Source organism: Cryptomeria japonica, chromosome 6, assembly GCF_030272615.1.
Source record: "Cryptomeria japonica chromosome 6, Sugi_1.0, whole genome shotgun sequence".
Lineage (NCBI taxonomy): Eukaryota > Viridiplantae > Streptophyta > Pinopsida > Cupressales > Cupressaceae > Cryptomeria > Cryptomeria japonica.
Window position 1 is genome coordinate 62,194,721 of NC_081410.1, and position 6,000 is coordinate 62,200,720.

The window sequence follows — 6,000 nt, forward strand, 5'->3', positions numbered from 1 at the left end:
CCATGGCTCCCAGTTGGGACCATGACACCTATTCTAGGTGGCCCATGTTAAAATTAGGGCTACAAACATCTAATTGACCAATCAAAAGAAAGAAAATCAGTAGAGTACAAGTTGGCAAGCCTACCACATCAAGTGGGATGCACATTCTTCAGGACCGATTGCCTCAAATTATCCATCCCAATGGGCACTTGTGGTTGTCAATGTGGGATTTCTTACTATGTGGGCTCCTCTTCTATACTACAAGACAAAAAGATGAATAAGACAAATGAATAGTTCTCTTATCACTATTTAAAGGTAAATTATTTTTGGAACCCTAACACTGCATTTTCAACTTATTCTTTCACATCTTGAGCTACATAGATTTTATTCTTGCCCTATTGGTTGTGTTGGAATTGTGCTTCAGTTCTCTTTCTTACCAAATAATCCTCATTTCATTTTGATCGTGTATCAAACACCTTTGTGATAATTTCTCATCAATTTTCCTTCACAGTTCGAAGTAGAAAACATGATCCCTATCTCAACCTACTAATTAGCAAGTCAAAGGAGGGGGCCATATATATACCCTCAAATTGCATGACTGTTAGTAAGAATTCTTCAGAGATTTTGTGATTTTGACTAATAATGTGGTTTTGTAGAATGCAGTTCCTAACATTGTACCACAGATATTGTTTGGGGTTTCATTCAACATCTTATGGACATATCTTTTTTCTCATGAATGTTTACTTTTATGTACTTTATCTTGCATATGCACATAGTATCATATGACCACTAAAGTGGGGGCTAAATGTAGCATCATAAATTGTACACCCTAAATTAGGTTGTCCAATTCTATGCTTAGGTTAGCAACCACCTTAGTGTGTCCCACTGCATTATACATTACAGGTCTTCTTTAGGCATTTAATTATTAATTTAATCAAACTTAAGTCCTCTCTCATCAATTTACATATCATAAAATTAGGCCCATGATCCTAGGTGTGCCCCTTTTTATTTAATCCTAATATTACCCTAATTTCAATCTTCAAGGCACATTTCACATATCTACACATATTGGTTTGAGACACTGATTTGGATTTGGCTTTAGAACCCTGTTATCTCGCATACCTAGAAAATCAAAAAATTATTGTCGAGATCGAGTAGTATACTGCCTAGTCCCACAATTTTTGCTCCAAATTTTGGGAGGCTAATAAGGTGGTCCTAACTAATCCAAATCCTGCTCGATGTCAAATTTCATTAATTCTAAGTTAGTCTTTTATCAAATTAAAACTTAGGGTTTCATATATATAACAATTTTTTTCCTCGTTTGAGGATCCCTAATCTAGAAATTGGAAGGAGATTCTTGTGAAGTGAAAGTACTTCTTTGTGTGAAGTCTCAAATCTACAGAGTCATCCATTAATCAAGTCTTCGTCAACATCTTCATCAATCATGTAATCTTTAGGATATATTGAAGAATAATAAGGGAATCATCGACTATTGATTGGCTTGTACCTTTTCCTTAGGATTGGGTATGATTTCATGTTGTTCTTATGTCTCTAATTTGAGCTTCAGATTCATGTCACATTGGTTTTTTAGATTTACATTATTTATTTTTATTTTCATTACAATTATGATTTAAAGCATTCTCATTACAAGAATTTAGGGTTTTCTCTAATACATTTGGGTAGAACTCTAGTTTGCATTTAGCTCATAGCACTGGTATAAGTATGGCAAATAAATGACCAGGTGACTGAAACTTTTAGTCACGACAACTAAAAATGACTAAATTTTAGTCATCTTTGGCAACACAACTATAAATTACTAGTACTCCTCTATACTATTAGTCACACAAGTGTTTATAGAGTTCTACCAAGGTAAGAGAGCATTAATGTGTTGAATGCATCTATTGTTAAAGATTACTAATACCCATCCTTTTTCCTGTGTGAATTTTTTTCTTCAAAGGGTTCTCCATGCAAATCTTGTATTTATATTGTTTGTTGATTTTATTCTCATTATCGATTTTATGCAATCACATAATCGTCATATGGTAATCATTTAATGATAAGAAAAATAAATTTTATATTTTCATACACTTGTAATAGATGTTATCATAGTAGTTTCATCTTGTTTCCCAATAGACATGTTATGAAATGAGGGATACCTCTACATCTATCTCCTTTTGTATATAATCACATGATGTGAAAAGAAAAAAGAAAAAAGAAAACATGAGATTTGATTGAGGTTGAAGGAGAAACTTAGTGCAATTTCATGCCCTACCACAACATGTTCATTAAAGGTGATCATTAATACCATCTTGATAAAATTTCAGGACATAGGACTTGAATTTGAGGTGAAAGATTGACATAAACAAATTGTAGAAATAGGACATGATCATAATTTTTAAAGACAAAACCAAAATCCCAATTTTGTTCAGTTGATTTATAGAGTTCAATAATAACTAAATACGAATACAAGTTAGAATTCAATCAAAGATATCTTTTGCGACACTTTACATATTTTTCTTTAAAGATAAATATGCTACTAATAATAAATTCAAATTCAAACTAGAATTAAAAAGAAAGGAGGTACATTAAAATAAAAATAAAATAAAATTATTAGTCGATATATATTATGTGGGGTTTTCACCCAACCCTGTCTCACGCATTTGTCGACAGTCTTGTTTCTGGTGGCATACAAGCTTCAATCACCAGCATACAATCTTATGTGGGATCTTTTTAGGCGACTAAATCTACTCTACGGTGTGAGTAAATGCAGATAAATATACTATTCTAGATCCATCTTTTAATGAGCAGTAAATGTAGGCCTAGATCATTTTGGGGGTTTATATTTAATTTGTTTCAATCTTTTTGCAGATATTTTATTAACTTTTCGGATTTTCCCATTACACTACAAAATCTATCACAAGATTTCATTTTTAATGTATATTTATGTTTTGCCATTGATCATCGTCCCACTATCTGCGAAAATCCTCTCACGTCACTATGTATTATTGATGATCATATTTTTAGATATGCTTTTTATTTGATTGAAGCGACAATTGTATAGATGTTGGTTTTGGTTCTGTCACATTTAGAAATATCTACTTTGGTAGGGTTTTGTAAGTTTTTCCTACGAACTCTGCCCATTTTATCCCATCGGCATCATTGCGAGCAACCTAAAATTTGGGTATAATTATTGAGGTGAGTCACTTAAACCAAAATCTTGATTGCCTTGTCAAGAAATTTGAATGAAATGACACTGTAAATTTCATAGGAACTCCAGACACTGTGCATTTTAAAATTGATCTCACCCTCTGAGACAAAATCCAATCTTGTGCAAGTTTCCTTTCTAGAAGTGTTGTGGGCATTTGCATCGATATCTGAAATGTTAAGTTGCTTCTGCAGATTGTGTGCTAGAAATTCTTTATTTGGTTTTCTATACTCCCAGGAAGCATCAAGGCAACCAGTGACCACCTGAAACTTTTGGGCAAGTCCACTTGAAATTGAAATTTTAAGTTAATTTTGAAATAAATCTGTAATATAATTGAAAGTTGGGTTTTAAACTAGAATTAGTATTCAATTTAAATAGTTAGAGTACTTTTTGAAATTGGACACCAGGAAGCATGAATTGATTTTGCACAATAGCAACAAAACCAATCTTTCTTGTGTGATTGATGCCCTGGTTTTATATTTTAGTTGCACCTCACGAAAGCGCACTGAAAGTTGGTTTGAGAGCTGCAAGTGTTCCACATACACTAAAAATAATGATAAAGGTATACTCGTCAGCCTTCGTCCCTGCTGAAAGCACATTTCAGGTAAGAGTTTGAGAGTTTTTCTAGCATTGCCATGTTGAGCATACCCTGCAATCATAGCTCTCCATGACACAACATTTCGCTTTGACATTCCATTAAACACTTTGTGCCCACCCTCTACACTCCCACTCTTGACATACATATCAACAAGGGCAGTTCGAACAACAACATTGGGGGAAAGACCAATATTTTGCCATTGAGTAGTGAGAGAAGTTGTTGAACTACTTCTGTTCCACAAGGTTACAGCCACTCTTTTATTGGTCAGTAGTCCAGCCCACACCTAAAATTTGTCAAAAATTTATAGATTTAAGAAAATAGCCTTTTCTAGAAAGGGATTATTTTGGTTTCTAAAATAGGATTATATTTGGTGGGCGGAGCAGTTGTATAGAATTAGACCAGAAAAATTCCATAGCTCAAAGTCTACTTGTCGGCTAGCTTTCGTCCCATGAACACCTGATAAATATACAAGTAGCTCAAAAGGTTTGGTAACTAATATTAAGTCAACTTGAAAGGAATACAATCAAGTAACTGAAATTGATCAATGAATTCAGAACCTTGATTAACACATTAATGACTTCTTTGTTGCCACCATTTGCATCATTTCCTGGCTGGTTGTCCTAACATCACAACCGATCAACAAGGGTGCCTGCAAGACAAAGAAACCCATATATTAAGTGGTAGTTGGTTCATGGGTAGCAATGTTTGATTCACAAAGAATTTATCAATGCTGGATATTGAGGTTATAAGCATCAATCGTTGTGTCCCACTTGCCCAAAGAAAATTGTCAGAGACTTTTTAAAATTCATATTTGATCTGGAAGATGCCATGAACGTGTCTCCCTAGTAGACATGTATGCAAAATGTTGAAGCAATGAGAAGGAAAGTGAACAATTTCAAAGAACTCCTCAAAGAAATGTGGTCCCATGGAATGCCATGATTGCAAAATACACACCGAATGGACATGTTGAAAAGGCTTTCGAAACTTTCAAGCAGCAATTGGCAGCTGCGAAGTCCATCTTGTAATTAGCAGAAATTTTGTTTTTCTTTAGTTCTTCCACACATGTCCTTCAATTTCAGGGAATGGGGAATTGACAGAGACATGGGGCGATCAAAGTGCCTGAGAATTAATCTCCTTCACTTCTATGTGGCAACGGGATGAGCCAACACTCAAAAAAGAGATCCACTTCGTGAGGATCTTTGCCACCATAGAGGGCGCCTTCAAGACTCACAGAGTGGGTCTCTTTGTTGGTGGATGGGGGATTGAATTCTTGTTTTATTGACTAGAGTAGGGGTTTGAGTATCTCTCGTGGATTATTTAATTTCTTAAACACACCAAACTGTTTGCAAGGGATTAATAGCCTAGGTAATAGACCATCAATTCACTTCCATAGAATCAATATGTATGAAAGCCTCTGTTCTTATTTCCCTTACAGAAATAAAACAAATTCGTCTAAATTTTTCTTTGCAATCTATAGCTCCTAATGAGGAAAATCATTAAAGTTATGCTTCATTTCTTAACGGGTTCATGCAAAGATTTATGTGTTTGAAGTCAAAGATGGTTCATTTAAATTCTCTACATTACATGTTCTAATTACAAGATGTAATGATGATTTAAATTAAGTAGAACGAACAATAGCCTCTTCATCCATACTTTTCTCAGGGAGAGATATGTATAGAGATAGTTGTCTAATCCTTGAAATTAATGTAGCATAGTAGGAATTTCAACAAATTTTGTACAACAGATTTTTAAGAATAACTTTAAAATAAACATTAACTATTAACGTTTTCCAACTATCAAAACAACAAAATTTCTTTTGAGTTTGCTTTGTTTCTACACACATCTACAACCAAGAAACTCATAAAATACTCTCTTCCAAAATATATTAATTCGTGAATACCCAAATTCGTAACCCTCCAACCAAATTTACTTGCAAGGAATAGTAAATATTCTCTTTTTACTTTCACAATATCCTAAAAAAAAACTCATTTGCTTTCACAAGAATGGTCATATAGGTCACAGTACAACCAGTTTATTATTACCATATTGTAATTTCAATCAAAACTGTTATAGCTTTTATAAATTTATTGATCCATACACTTGTAGCAGACTACAATGCAGATTAGTATAGGCATTTGTTTCACAAACATATGCATTACATTTGTTTACGGTCTCTTTGAGATTATCTCATAACTATGCATGGCTCAGAACATATCCT

The 6,000-nt window shown here is 33.8% G+C and overlaps 1 long non-coding RNA gene across 1 annotated transcript; it reads left to right on the forward strand.

Moving 5' to 3' along the window:
* Positions 1 to 2,638: 2,638 nt before the first annotated feature.
* Positions 2,639 to 5,070, forward strand: LOC131856159 (uncharacterized). The gene is made up of 3 exons (XR_009358311.1): positions 2,639 to 2,735; positions 2,848 to 3,174; positions 3,379 to 5,070. It is a non-coding gene; the product is annotated as an uncharacterized LOC131856159 (long non-coding RNA).
* Positions 5,071 to 6,000: the final 930 nt, after the last annotated feature.